Source organism: Engystomops pustulosus, chromosome 11 (genome assembly GCF_040894005.1).
Source record: "Engystomops pustulosus chromosome 11, aEngPut4.maternal, whole genome shotgun sequence".
Taxonomy (NCBI): Eukaryota; Metazoa; Chordata; class Amphibia; order Anura; family Leptodactylidae; genus Engystomops; species Engystomops pustulosus.
The window spans coordinates 87008173-87023839 of NC_092421.1; the positions used below are offsets into that span (position 1 = coordinate 87008173).

Here is a 15667-nt window from a genome sequence, read left to right on the forward strand (position 1 = left end):
AGCAACCATAGGAGCTAAATAGAAAATTCAAAGTGCCCCTGAATCTGTGTAGAAGCCCCCACAGAATGGCATCATCATCTTCAAGTTTATTAGGTGGGGGAAGGTGCTCTTGAAGTCAAGAACAACCACTTCAACTTCATCATCTCCAGATTACACGGTGTAGGAGTAATGAACTATCTGTTGGATTAACCTCTCCATACACAGACATGACTTACACATGAGAACCCCCGGAGGGTGCACTATGGCCTCTCTCCCATATTTTGAGTGGAATTACCCTTTAATGTTGCAGAAGACAAAAATAGTAGCCAAATAGTACAGAAAGCACTAAGAGGCCACAAATCAAATCTACACCAATTTCCTACATTGTAGCAGATCTTACCTGAGCGATGTCATCATATAGAAGGCAGAATGATGTTACCGTATGGTGTTCTGCCTGCGCTTCCCAGAAATACCGTGCAGAGGATGCATTTCATAGCGATTACATAATCCGACAAAGTGCATCCATTACAAGGCAGCGTAATGTATGTTATGTGCGGACGCCGAGCGGCTGGAGAGTGGATCAAATGGCCTGACAATATCGTTACAGAAATGGATAGAATAGTGCAGGGTATCGATCGTGTAGTACTGGGCTACGGCTATGGGGAGAGCAGTGTATTATCCTGTACTACTAGAGTATAGCTATAGGGAGAGCAGTGTATTATCCCATAAAACTAGAGTATAGCTATAGGGGGAGCAGTGTATTATCCTGTACTACTAGAGTATAGCTATAGGGAGAGCAGTGTATTATCCTGTACTACTAGAGTATAGCTATAGGGAGAGCAGTGTATTATCCCATAAAACTAGAGTATAGCTATAGGGAGAGCAGTGTATTATCCTGTACTACTAGAGTATAGCTATAGGAGGAGCAGTGTATTATCCTGTACTACTAGAGTATAGCTATAGGGAGAGCAGTGTATTATCCCATAAAACTAGAGTATAGCTATAGGGAGAGCAGTGTATTATCCTGTACTACTAGAGTATAGCTATAGGGGGAGCAGTGTATTATCCCATAAAACTAGAGTATAGCTATAGGGGGAGCAGTGTATTATCCCATAAAACTAGAGTATAGCTATAGGGAGAGCAGTGTATTATCCCATAAAACTAGAGTATAGCTATAGGGAGAGCAGTGTATTATCCCATAAAACTAGAGTATAGCTATAGGGGGAGCAGTGTATTATCCCATAAAACTAGAGTATATCTATATGGAGTCACTGAATTGATCAGGTAGTACTGGGGTATGGCTATAGGGAGTATATTGTATTCATCTTGTAGTACTGGAGAGAGTTAAGGTATCTATCACTCCCTCGATCCCTGATGGATATTGTTGGTACTTTGTATTGATCTCGTAGCCCTGGGTTTGGACTATAGGTCATCCATGGGTCGCAGTTAGATATCAGTCCTGGTATCTGACCATCATACACCCCTCCACTGTCAGGGATGAGGAGCTGGAGCAGAGGAGGGGGCGTGTGTTATGTAATATTTGCTAATTTATCATCCCAAACAGCTCCCTCATGGTTATTTTATGTAAGACCCCCTGACAACCAATGGATTCAGCCCCCTCTGCCCCATGGATTACTTATGTACAGCCTTATGTGGGGCCCCCAGCAGCTCTGGGCCCCCGGCACTTGCCCAGGTGTGCCCAGTGCTGGTGCCGGCCCTGGCTACAGGGGCTGCAGGGTTTGCACCATATCTAATCCCTGACGGATCTCGGAGAAGCTCGCGGGTAACTGATTTCTGTTAGAGGAATCTTGTTTGGGAAATGTATAGAATAAAGCACAGTAGTAATTGTGTAGACCTGGGGTATCACTATAGGGGGTGCAGGGGTAGACGTCCCCTCCAATGTCTCATGGGGCTCAGAGGGGAATGTATCACGTGAGAAAACCCGCATTACACGCTGCACATGGTACACGGAGGACACTGTAACAAATTTAGCTTTTTAGCCTCGGAGCTCAGGGGTTAACACGAAATTATTGGTTATACAAGCCCCAAACAAGCAAATATTAAGTTATCATCAAGGAGCGAACGCCGGCAAAGCACTCGGAGTAAGCAGATGCAGACATCGGCCATTAGACATGTACCAGAACCTCCTCCAGATTCTTCAGCATTTATAATGTAATCTAAAAAGAATATTTAAGGAAATTCCTCAAACAAAAAAGCAATCTTCCATTTTATGCCTCCATTAAATATCGCTGGGACGGAAGCGCTGCCTGCGCCATCACTAATGTAGAAGCGGGCGCTTGTCGAGCATAGTAATACCAGGAGGTCAGGTCCGCTGAGGGGAGACGACAAGGTAAGAAGATTTGTGATTGCTGAGAATGTGTTATTTTACTGAGCGCTAAGAACGCGCTGCCGCTGCTGCTCTATGGTGGCATCTCACGTGTCATCATCCAATAATCTGCCTACCCAGTATGTAAATGGGGGTGTCAGGTTGATAGACGTCTGGGAGTGGATTAAAACTTCCATTACGCCGCCTACGATGAGGGAGAGAGAGACGTTTAGCGCAAAAAAACGGATTGTGTACATCAGGGAAATGTAGATTCTATACTTTGATCTCATTGGATTGGATTTCGTTCTCGATACAATATCGGATGTCAGTGGAAAGACTTTCCCGTCACACAGATCCCCAGGAATCACAGAATCTAAAATACTACTATAGAAATGGAAAGAAGGAAACAAAGGGGGTCATTTACTAAGGGCCCGAATCGCTTTTTTTCGTCGGGTTTCCCGTATTTTTCTGATTTGCACCGTTTTTCCCCTGAATTGCCCCGGGTTTTTGGCGCACGCGATCGGATTGTGTCGCATCGGCGCTGGCATGCACGAGACGGAAATCGGGGGGCGTGGCCGTCGGAAAACCCGCTGTATTTTTTTATAAAAAAGTGTTGCTTGACACGCGCTTACCTGCACCCAGCAATGGATGGTGAACTCCAGCGAAATCCGGCGGACCTGGGAGCAGCAGCGGCACCTGGTGGACATCGGGCGCACGACCTTAGTGAATCGCCGGAAGACCCGAATCCTGCCCCATTATTACATATATCATGATAGATGCTACAATGTATAGCTACTTGTCCCGTAGTGAAGCCTTTCCTATATAAATGATGGAAGTTAGGGGGGGGGGGGGGTAAAATCTGGGTATCCTCTTGCCCCCATATTCGGGAACAAGCAAATGGACAGAAAATGAAACAAAATGTTAAACAAAATCAATTTCTGTTACAAATATTTTAGTAGAACTTTCCATTTCTTTTACTGTAGAGAAGCCTTCCTTATATAGACGATGAAAGCTAAAGAGGCTAAAATCTGGAATAATCTCACATAAAGGAAATCTCCCATCATGACCTCCTGCCTTCTAAAATCAACTTTTAAAATTATTTTATTAAGCCTGGAGGGCTGAAGGGGGTGTTGCCAGAGCTCCCCTGTTCTTTAGCTTTACAAGCTGTTACACTTACCCCCTCCCACTGTGTTAGATTACAGCAGGCAGAATGAGGGGGCAACAATGTAACAGCCTGTGAAGCTGCAATATGGAAGAACTGTGGTAACAGCCCCCAGAACCCTTCTGGTTCCTTAGCATAATTCTAAAAGTTGATTTTAGAAGGAAGGAGGCCATGGATGGCAAGTATAAGAAGATCCCACAGTCCCCGGTGCCTGGATCTATGAGTAAGTGACCCTTGTTTACCGTGATAGTATAATAACTAGATAAATGTAACATGTTCCATATATTGTAGAATGTTCCATTGTTCAGCTTTTACTGTAAAGAAGCCTTTCCTTTATGAAGAATAGAACCACTGTTCCATCATGTGCACCAGGTCTGCGGCTGCTCTACATCAGCAGAGAGCTCTGTCCTTAATATCCGGCTGACATATTAAAGATGGATCCTTGTTCTTCTGGTAATGACTGTAGTGGATAATAGATAATCAGTGGAATATTATTAGTCACATCTCCACTGGTCAACAACTACCGACTAGAGATGAGCGAACACTAAAATGCTCGGGTACTCGTTATTCGAGACGAACTTTTCCAGATGCTCGAGTGCTCGTCTCGAATAACGAGCCCCATTGAAGTCAATGGGAGACTCGAGCATTTTTCCAAGGGACCATGGTTCAGGAATAAAATGTGTTATTTAATTGAAAAAGAATGTCTTCTGATAAGTGATCAGATGTATGCAAACATCTGCAATCTATTCTTCACTGTTCCGCGCGTATATTATCTCCCGACAAGTTAGCAGATGTGAAGAACAGTGAAGAATAGAATAAAAACAGTGACCACATGATCATTTAAGTGAAAAACGCAGTGAAGAATAGATTACAGATGTTCGGCACATCTGCTTACTTGTCGGGAGAGGAGATACACTGTCCCGGGATCCGCTCCTCTTCTTCCACTGAAGTCTCCCCGATGTCTCCCTGCTGCCCGATGTCTCCCTGGTGCCCGATGTCTGCCTGCTGCCCGATGTCTGCCTGCTGCCCGATGTCTCCCCCGTGCTGCCCGATGTGTCTCTGCTGCGTGCGATGTCTCCCTGCTGCGCCCGATGTCTCCCTGCTGCGTGCGATGTCTCCCTGCTGCGCCCGATGTGTCTCTGCTGCGCCCGATGTCTCCCTGCTGCGTGCGATGTCTCCCTGCTGCGTGCGATGTCTCCCTGCTGCCCGATGTCTCCCTGCTGCGTGCGATGTCTCCCTGCTGTGTGCGATGTCTCCCTGCTGCGCCCGATGTCTCCCTGCTGCCCGATGTCTCCCTGCTGCGTGCGATGTCTCCCTGCTGCGCCCGATGTCTCCCTGCTGCGTGCGATGTCTCCCTGCTGCGCCCGATGTGTCTCTGCTGCGCCCGATGTCTCCCTGCTGCGTGCGATGTCTCCCTGCTGCGTGCGATGTCTCCCTGCTGCGTGCGATGTCTCCCTGCTGCGCCCGATGTCTCCCTGCTGCGCCCGATGTCTCCCTGCTGCGTGCGATGTCTCCCTGCTGTGTGCGATGTCTCCCTGCTGCGCCCGATGTCTCCCTGCTGCGTGCGATGTCTCCCTGCTGTGTGCGATGTCTCCCTGCTGCGCGCGATGTCTCCCTGCTGCGTGCGATGTCTCCCTGCTGCGCCCGATGTGTCTCTGCTGCGCCAGATGTGTCTCTGCTGCGCCAGATGTGTCTCTGCTGCGCCAGATGTCTCCCTGCTGTGCGATGTCTCCCTGCTGCCGTTCCGCGCGTATCTCCCGACAAGTAAGCAGATGTGCAGAACATCTGTAATCTATTCTTCACTGTGTTTTTCTGTTTCTGTTCTGTGTTCACTGTTTTTATTCTATTCTTCATTGTTCTTCACTGTGTTTGTTTAATTAAATGCTCGATCTCGAGCAGGGGAAATACTCGTCCGAACAACGAGCCGTTTCGAGTACCTTAATACTCGAACGAGCATCAAGCTCGGACGAGTATACTCGCTCATCTCTACTACCGACCTATCATTGGTTGTAAAACTTACTCTTACTGTAAAGAATCCTTCCCTATGTAGAAGAAAAAACCCTGGTCCTTCCATGTGCAATGTCCTCGCGTTTCTGTAAGTTATTTACCGTATTTAGCGGACTATGAGGTGCACCGGATTATAAGGCGCACCATGAATAAATGGCTGATAAAACTTCTAGGTTCATATATAAGGCGCACCTGATTATAAGGATGAATGACCAGCAGGTGGCAGACATGTGCACAGTACAAGGCAGCTGTTGTCTGTAAGTACGGTTCATATATAAGGTGCACTGGACTATAAGGCGCACCATCAATATATAAGGCGCACCGGATTATAAGGCGCACCTGATTATAAGGATGAATGACCAGCAGGTGGCAGACCTGTGCACAGTACAAGGCAGCTGTTGTCTGTAAGTACGGTTCATATATAAGGCACAGTGGACTATAAGGCGCACCTGATATAAGGATGAATAACCAGCAGGTGGCAGACCTGTGCACATTTCAAGGCAGCTGTTGTCTGTAAGTATGGTTCATATATAAGGCGCACTGGACTATAAGGCGCACCATCAATATATAAGGCACACTGGATTATAAGGCGCACCTGATTATAAGGATGAATGACCAGCAGGTGGCAGACCTGTGCACAGTTCAAGGCAGCTGTTGTCTGTAAGTATGGTTCATATATAAAGCGCACTGGACTTTAAGGCGCACCATCAATATATAAGGCGCATCATCAATATATAAGGCGCACCTGATTATAAGGATGAATGACCAGCAGGTGGCAGACCTGTGCACAGTTCAAGGCAGCTGTTGTCTGTAAGTATGGTTCATATATAAGGCGCACTGGACTATAAGGCGCACCTTTGATTTCTAAGAAAATCAAAGGATTTTTTGTGCGCCTTATACGGTACCCCAGTTAAGAAACCCCCAGTATGCTAAATGATGGGAGTTACAGATTGTCCTAAATGATAACATGACGGGGTAATGTGGCTATATCTCTCTCTGTGTGAGTGATGGTCCTGAGCTCCCGGCCAGATCTCGAGGATATTTCTCCCCAGCAGAATATTTTCGTGTGTTCCCTCCTGCACAATTTACTGAGTGTTTTAAGCCTCGGCACCGAGGACTTTGCCAAATTCATTGGCGCTCTGTTCATTATGCAGCAATTACAGCAGTAAAATATATGGGACATCTACAAAATTAATTCAGTATTTCCAAGTAAATCAAAGATGTGGGAATTTTTTTTTCAGTCGAAACTGTTAAATGTGAACGATAGAGAAAAGTTGTAGAAACTGCGAAAATAAGAGACGCCAAGGAATAATGGGGAGGGGGTGAGGGTCTATGGGCAGTGTAGAGCACAATGGGGGGGGTCTATGGGAGGAGTAGAGCACTATGGGGGAGTCTATGGGAGGAGTAGAGCACAATGGGGGGGGTCTATGGGAGGAGTAGAGCACTATGGGGGAGTCTATGGGAGGTGAAGAGCACTAAGAGGGGCTCCATGAGAGGTGTACAGCACTATGGGGGAGTCTATGAGAGGTGTAGAGCACTATTGGGGAGTCTATGAGAGGTGTAGAGCACTATGGGGGAGTCTATGGGAGGTGTAGAGCACTATTGGGGAGTCTATGAGAGGAGTAGAGCACTATGGGGGAGTCTATGGGAGGAGTAGAGCACTATTGGGGAGTCTATGGGAGGAGTAGAGCACTATGGGGGAGTCTATGAGAGGTGTAGAGCACTATTGGGGAGTCTATGGGAGGAGTAGAGCACTATGGGGGAGTCTATGGGAGGAGTAGAGCACTATGGGGGAGTCTATGGGAGGAGTAGAGCACTATGGGGGAGTCTATGAGAGGTGTAGAGCACTATGGGGGAGTCTATGGGAGGAGTAGAGCACTATGGGGGAGTCTATGGGAGGAGTAGAGCACTATGGGGGAGTCTATGGGAGGAGTAGAGCACTATGGGGGAGTCTATGGGAGGAGAAGAGCACTATGGGGGAGTCTATGAGAGGTGTAGAGCACTATGGGGGAGTCTATGGGAGGAGTAGAGCACTATGGGGGTCTCTATGTGATGTGTGATCACTTTGGGGGGCTCTATTGGAGGTGAAGAGCACTAAGAGGGGCTCCATGAGAGGTGTAGAGCACTATGGGGGAGTCTATGGGAGGAGTAGAGCACTATGGGGGAGTCTATGGGAGGTGTAGAGCACTATGGGGGAGTCTATGGGAGGAGTAGAGCACTATGGGGGTCTCTATGTGATATGTGATCACTTTGGGGGGCTCTATTGGAGGTCAAGAGCACTATGGGGGAGTCTATGAGAGGTGTAGAGCACTATGGGGGAGTCTATGGGAGGAGTAGAGCACATTGGGGGTCTCTATGTGATATGTGATCACTTTGGGGGGCTCTATTGGAGGTGAAGAGCACTATGGGGGAGTCTATGGGAGGAGTAGAGCACATTGGGGGTCTCTATGTGATATGTGATCACTTTGGGGGGCTCTATTGGAGGTGACGAGCACTATGGGGGAGTCTATGGGAGGAGTAGAGCACTGTGGGGGTCTCTATGTGATGTGTGATCACTTTGGGGGGCTCTATTGGAGGTGAAGAGCACTAAGAGGGGCTCCATGAGAGGTGTACAGCACTATGGGGGAGTCTATGAGAGGTGTAGAGCACTATTGGGGAGTCTATGAGAGGTGTAGAGCACTATTGGGGAGTCTATGGGAGGAGTAGAGCACTATGGGGGAGTCTATGGGAGGTGTAGAGCACTATGGGGGAGTCTATGAGAGGTGTAGAGCACTATGGGGGAGTCTATGGGAGGAGTAGAGCACTATGGGGGAGTCTATGGGAGGAGTAGAGCACTATGGGGGTCTCTATGTGATATGTGATCACTTTGGGGGGCTCTATTGGAGGTCAAGAGCACTATGGGGGAGTCTATGAGAGGTGTAGAGCACTATGGGGGAGTCTATGGGAGGAGTAGAGCACATTGGGGGTCTCTATGTGATATGTGATCACTTTGGGGGGCTCTATTGGAGGTGAAGAGCACTATGGGGGAGTCTATGAGAGGTGTAGAGCACTATGGGGGAGTCTATGGGAGGAGTAGAGCACATTGGGGGTCTCTATGTGATATGTGATCACTTTGGGGGGCTCTATTGGAGGTGAAGAGCACTATGGGGGAGTCTATGAGAGGTGTACAGCACTATGGGGGAGTCTATGGGAGGAGTAGAGCACTATGGGGGTCTCTATGTGATGTGTGATCACTTTGGGGGGCTCTATTGGAGGTGAAGAGCACTAAGAGGGGCTCCATGAGAGGTGTACAGCACTATGGGGGAGTCTATGAGAGGTGTAGAGCACTATTGGGGAGTCTATGGGAGGAGTAGAGCACTATGGGGGTCTCTATGTGATGTGTGATCACTTTGGGGGGCTCTATTGGAGGTGAAGAGCACTATGGGGGAGTCTATGAGAGGTGTACAGCACTATGGGGGAGTCTATGGGAGGTGTAGAGCACTAAGAGGGGCTCTATGAGAGGTGTAGAGCACTATGGGGGGGCTCTACAGGAGGCATAGAGCACAATGGGGTGGGAACCCCCACGTAGGGGTTAGGGTGCAGGTTTGGAACATGAGCCTGAGCAGGTTTTTAAATTTGTAACTAGTCCACTCATCACTAGTTAAGACAGTTTTTTCAGTAGGGTTGAGTGGACCAGAACCCAGACTCGAGCCTAATCCTTGTGCCCTATGTTCCAGCTCGCCCCTTATAACTGCCGCCTTAGTGATGCTCTCTGTGGCTTCATCTTTCAGGCTGAAATCTTCTGGCAAACCCAAACCTGCAGCGGTTCATTCATTCCTATTTCTAATCTTTCCAGAATAACATTTTCTGGTTTATTTTAGTTTTTTAAAAACATTCATTTCAATGTTTATACAAACGAACAAATAACTTGCAGAAAGAAGGTGCAAAATGAAGAAACTGAATGTAACAGAACATGGGGCACAAGGAAGGTTAGAAAGTGCCCTACACGTTGCTGCTTGACTCCTTTGGGGATTTGGGAGCTGGTGGTTGGTCCCAATTTACTTTTGAAGTTTTAGCCTAAACTTGCCATAAGATAAGTCATTATGGCATTTCTAATATAAGGTCAGATTCACCAAATTGGGTCGGAATTTGTCAGTTCAGGCTGAAACTAAGGCATAGTATCATAGTATCATGTCCATCAAGTTCAACCAAGGAAGGGAAGGGATTGGATGAGGAAGGGATTTAGGGGAAACAATTCTATATAACAGAACCATCAATGTTATTTAGGTGTAAAAAGGCATCTAGACCCTTCTTGAAGCTCTCTGCTGTCCCTGCTGTGCCCTGCACCTGAGCTCTCTGCTGTCCCTGCTGTGACCAGCGCCTGAGCTCTCTGCTGTCCCTGCTGTGACCAGCGCCTGAGCTCTCTGCTGTCCCTGCTGTGCCCAGCGCCTGAGCTCTCTGCTGTCCCTGCTGTGACCAGCGCCTGAGCTCTCTGCTGTCCCTGCTGTGCCCAGCGCCTGAGCTCTCTGCTGTCCCTGCTGTGCCCAGCGCCTGAGCTCTCTGCTGTCCCTGCTGTGACCAGCGCCTGAGCTCTCTGCTGTCCCTGCTGTGACCAGCGCCTGAGCTCTCTGCTGTCCCTGCTGTGACCAGCGCCTGAGCTCTCTGCTGTCCCTGCTGTGACCAGCGCCTGAGCTCTCTGCTGTCCCTGCTGTGCCCTGCACCTGAGCTCTCTGCTGTCCCTGCTGTGACCAGCGCCTGAGCTCTCTGCTGTCCCTGCTGTGACCAGCCCCTGAGCTCTCTGCTGTCCCTGCTGTGACCAGCGCCTGAGCTCTCTGCTGTCCCTGCTGTGACCAGCGCCTGAGCTCTCTGCTGTCCCTGCTGTGACCAGCGCCTGAGCTCTCTGCTGTCCCTGCTGTGACCAGCGCCTGAGCTCTCTGCTGTCCCTGCTGTGACCAGCGCCTGAGCTCTCTGCTGTCCCTGCTGTGACCAGCGCCTGAGCTCTCTGCTGCCCCTGCTGTGACCAGCGCCTGAGCTCTCTGCTGTCCCTGCTGTGACCAGCGCCTGAGCTCTCTGCTGTCCCTGCTGTGACCAGTGCCTGAGCTCTCTGCTGTCCCTGCTGTGACCAGCGCCTGAGCTCTCTGCTGTCCCTGCTGTGACCAGCGCCTGAGCTCTCTGCTGTCCCTGCTGTGACCAGCGCCTGAGCTCTCTGCTGTCCCTGCTGTGACCAGCGCCTGAGCTCTCTGCTGTCCCTGCTGTGCCCTGCACCTGAGCTCTCTGCTGTCCCTGCTGTGACCAGCGCCTGAGCTCTCTGCTGTCCCTGCTGTGACCAGCGCCTGAGCTCTCTGCTGTCCCTGCTGTGACCAGCGCCTGAGCTCTCTGCTGTCCCTGCTGTGACCAGTGCCTGAGCTCTCTGCTGTCCCTGCTGTGACCAGCCCCTGAGCTCTCTGCTGTCCCTGCTGTGACCAGCGCCTGAGCTCTCTGCTGTCCCTGCTGTGACCAGTGCCTGAGCTCTCTGCTGTCCCTGCTGTGACCAGCCCCTGAGCTCTCTGCTGTCCCTGCTGTGCTCTGCGCCTGAGCTCTCTGCTGTCCCTGCTGTGACCAGCCCCTGAGCTCTCTGCTGTCCCTGCTGTGACCAGCGCCTGAGCTCTCTGCTGTCCCTGCTGTGCTCTGCGCCTGAGCTCTCTGCTGTCCCTGCTGTGACCAGCGCCTGAGCTCTCTGCTGTCCCTGCTGTGACCAGTGCCTGAGCTCTCTGCTGTCCCTGCTGTGACCAGCCCCTGAGCTCTCTGCTGTCCCTGCTGTGCCCTGCACCTGAGCTCTCTGCTGTCCCTGCTGTGACCAGCGCCTGAGCTCTCTGCTGTCCCTGCTGTGCTCTGCTCCTGAGCTCTCTGCTGTCCCTGCTGTGACCAGCGCCTGAGCTCTCTGCTGTCCCTGCTGTGCTCTGCGCCTGAGCTCTCTGCTGTCCCTGCTGTGACCAGCGCCTGAGCTCTCTGCTGTCCCTGCTGTGACCAGTGCCTGAGCTCTCTGCTGTCCCTGCTGTGACCAGCCCCTGAGCTCTCTGCTGTCCCTGCTGTGCCCTGCACCTGAGCTCTCTGCTGTCCCTGCTGTGCTCTGCGCCTGAGCTCTCTGCTGTCCCTGCTGTGCTCTGCGCCTGAGGCAGGCTATTCCACATATGGTAAAACCAAAGGTCATAAAATCCCTGAAAGTGCCCGAGTATCCAGTTATTTACATGATATAATTTTAATCAAAGTAACAACCTACAAAAGCAACAAAAATCCACCACCCTAATAGAAGGGAGAAGCAATATCCACACACCACCGCGAGGAATAGATTGGCTCATATATTGTACTGTAAGCGCGTCCTTCCAATTACACTGACTTAGTATTAATGAATCCGCGACTGGAAGGCAGAGAAATACTAACTAAATTAACACAGTAATTAACCTCCACGCAATTAATAAAACCGCAGCCCCCTGATGTCAGCGACGACAAAGATAGAAGCTTCCATTACAATCCCCAGCCGCGGCGTTAATCTCCCAGGGTCCACAATTAAGGATCAATATGTGTTTACAGATCGTAGGGACTTTACTGGAGACGGAGGAACATGACGGATTTTGGACAGTAGAGAATTCAATGTCTTTCGACAAATTCCAGGGAGAGGCGGCCGTTTCTTCCCCATGGTAAGATGGATGGTGCAGCTACGGGGGGTGAGGGAAAACCATGGATGAAACATGATGTCTTCTGGCTTTCAGGACTTCCTCCATCAACAATGTCTACAAAATTGTCATCTAAAAAATTTTTTAAAAAATAATAATAATAATTGTTTGATTTTATAATAATTATAATTTTAGATCAAAATCCAGAAAATAAATGATAACAAATGTCTTCTCGTAGCTAATTATCAATCAACGCGCAGCGTTCAGCAGCAATTAAGTCATTTATAAGAAAGCCTGATGGGGTCGTTGCTTGGAGTTTTTTTCGCTCTTGCGCGGCTGAATATCCAATTAAGTGGTTAGACGGGTTATTGAATAGTCGAGCAGAAGCCATTTGTAAGTGGCAATGACCCTGTGACCTTGAGGCCGCCGTTCCTGGAGGGATTATTAATCGTGCCAGAGGTATATTTTCCAGCTCTGTAAATCCATATTTTATGGTGTAGTTATATACAAGTCATACATGAGTTATAGACACGACAATTCCTTTAATACTAGAACCAGTGGTGTGACACGTCGACTTATCAAGGAGGACTCCAAGGGTTTGAGTCCATAGTTCTCCTTGGCTTCTTGTAATCTCAGGTTTTAAAAAAAATCAATGAGCAAATCCAGATTCCAGTTATTCCGGACCCGATACTTATTGTTATGATTGTAATCCATGACCGTTATTGGATCCATTGGCTGGGAAATTTTTTGATATTTTCTGAAAAGGCAGCGATGGATGATGGAGTTCCAAGAATTTTTGTGCCTCGGAGAGACAATGGCCACGATATATCATTGTGTCTGCACCAGTTTTTGCACTCTTTGGAGCTTGCACATATTTTAATGAAGTGTTTGCACCACTTTTATGGAGCAGTTGTACTATGTCCAACACTTAAGAGGCCCTGATAAATATGCCCCAATGAGTAGAAGATCTTTGTGCAGAAAGTTATGAAGGATACAAAGAGTTGGAATTGACAGAGAAGCACCTAGTCATAAATACTAGTTGTTCAGAACTTTATGAAGGACACAAGGAGTTGAAGATCTTTGTGCAGAACCTTATGAAGGACACAATAAGTTGGAGTTGGTGGAGCATAACCTTGTGAAGGACACATTGGGGCACATTTACTAAGGGTCCGCACACCACATTTCCATTGGGTTTCCCAACTTTTTCCGATTTGTGCCGCATTTAACAGGGTTTTTTGGCGCACGCGATCAGATTTTGGCGCAATCGCGCCGACGTTTATGCGACAAAAATCAGGGGGCGTGGCCGTCGGACAACCCGACTGATTCGGACTAAGCGCGGGATTTAAAATTCAAATTGTGTCGTAAGACATGCACTCACATGCACCAGGAAGAAAAAGGTGAACTCCGGGGACCTGAGCGGGGAAGCAACACATGCAGGATATCGGGCGCACAATCTTAGTGAATCGCCCCAGACTTCATCCTTGTCGGACAACGCACCTTGGGGATCGCGACAGGACTGGGTAAGTAAATGTGCCACACTGAGTTGAAGATCCTTGTACAGAACCTTATGAAGGATCCAAGGAGTTGGAGTCGGCGGGGAAGCACCTGGTCATGGATACAAGGAATTGCAGTTGGTGGAGCAAAACCTTGTGAAGGATACAATGATTTGAAGACCCTTGTGCAAAACCTTATGAAAGATACAAGGAGTTGTAGTTGTCGGGGAAGCATCTGGTCATGGATATAAGGAGTTGGAGTTGGTGGAGCAAAACCTTGTGAAGGATACATTGGGGCAGATTTACTTACCTGGTCCTGTCGCGATCCCCAAGGTGCGTTCTCCGACGAGGATGAAGTCCAGCGCGATTCTTCAAGATCGTGCGTCCATTTTCCTGCATGTGTCGCTTCCCTGCTTAGGTCCGCCGGAGCTCACCTTCTTCTTCCCGGTGTATCTTGCGACACAATTTGAATTGTAAATCCAGCGCTTAGTCCGAATCCGTCAGGTTGTCCAACGGCCACGCCCCCCGATTTGTGTCGCATGAAAGCCGACTTTCATGCAACACAAATGCACCAAAAACCCCTGTTAAATGCGGCACAAAACGGAAATATTCGGGAAACCCGATGGAAATGCAGTGTGTGGACCCTGAGTTGAAGATCCTTGTGTAGAACCTTATGAAGGATACCAGGAGTTGGAGTAGGCAGGGAAGCACCTGGTCATGGATACAAGGATGTGGAGTTGGCATGGAATGACCTGGTCATAGATACAAGGAGTTCGAGTAGGCAGGGAAGCACCTGGTCATGGAAACAAGGAGTTGGAGTTGGCGGAGAAGCACCTGGTCATGGATACAAGGAGTTGGAGTTGGCGGAGAAGCACCTGGTCATGGATACAAGGAGTTGGAGTTGGCGGAGAAACACCTGGTCATGGATACAAGGAGTTGGAGTTGGCGGAGAAACACCTGGTCATGGATACAAGGAGTTGGAGTTGGCAGGGAAGCACTTAGTCATGGATACAAGGAGTTGGAGTTGGCAGGGAAGCACTTAGTCATGGATACAAGGAGTTGGAGTTGGCAGGGAAGCACTTAGTCATGGATACAAGGAGTTGGAGTTGGCGGAGAAGCTCCTGGTCATGGATACAAGGAGTTGGAGTTGGCGGAGAAGCTCCTGGTCATGGATACAAGGAGTTGGAGTTGGCAGGGAAGCACCTGGTCATGGATAGAAGGAGTTGGAGTTGGCATGTAATGACCTGGTCATGGATACAAGGAGTTTGAGTAGGCAGGGAAGCACCTGGTCATGGATACAAGGAGTTGGAATTGGCAGGGAAGCACCTGGTCATGGATACAAGGAGTTGGAGTTGGCGGAGAAGCTCCTGGTCATGGATACAAGGAGTTGGAGTTGGCGGAGAAGCACCTGGTCATGGATACAAGGAGTTTGAGTAGGCAGGGAAGCACCTGGTCATGGATACAAGGAGTTGGAGTTGGCATGGAATGACCTGGTCATGGATACAAGGAGTTTGAGTAGGCAGGGAAGCACCTGGTCATGGATACAAGGAGTTGGAGTTGGCGGAGAAGCACCTGGTCATGGATACAAGGAGTTGGAGTTGGCGGAGAAGCACCTGGTCATGGATACAAGGAGTTGGCAGGGAAGCACTTAGTCATGGATACAAGGAGTTGGAGTTGGCAGGGAAGCACTTAGTCATGGATACAAGGAGTTGGAGTTGGCAGGGAAGCACTTAGTCATGGATACAAGGAGTTGGAGTTGGCAGGGAAGCACCTGGTCATGGATAGAAGGAGTTGGAGTTGGCATGTAATGACGTGGTCATGGATACAAGGAGTTTGAGTAGGCAGGGAAGCACCTGGTCATGGATACAAGGAGTTGGAATTGGCAGGGAAGCTCCTGGTCATGGATACAAGGAGTTGGAATTGGCGGAGAAGCACCTGGTCATGGATACAAGGAGTTGGAATTGGCGGAGAAGCACCTGGTCATGGATACAAGGAGTTGGAGTTGGTGGAGCAAAACCTTGTGAAGGATACAAGGAGTTAGAGGAGGTGGTAAAAGGACCTCTTTGTA

General features: G+C 49.1%; 1 protein-coding gene and 1 long non-coding RNA gene across 5 annotated transcripts in view; one reads left to right on the top strand and one right to left on the bottom strand.

The window, feature by feature from the left end:
* Nucleotides 1–15667, top strand: part of CRTAC1 (cartilage acidic protein 1) — a 503192-nt gene that overhangs the window by 72764 nt on the left and 414761 nt on the right. The window lies entirely within an intron of this gene.
* Nucleotides 1–15667, bottom strand: part of LOC140105838 (uncharacterized) — a 101049-nt gene that overhangs the window by 739 nt on the left and 84643 nt on the right. The window lies entirely within an intron of this gene.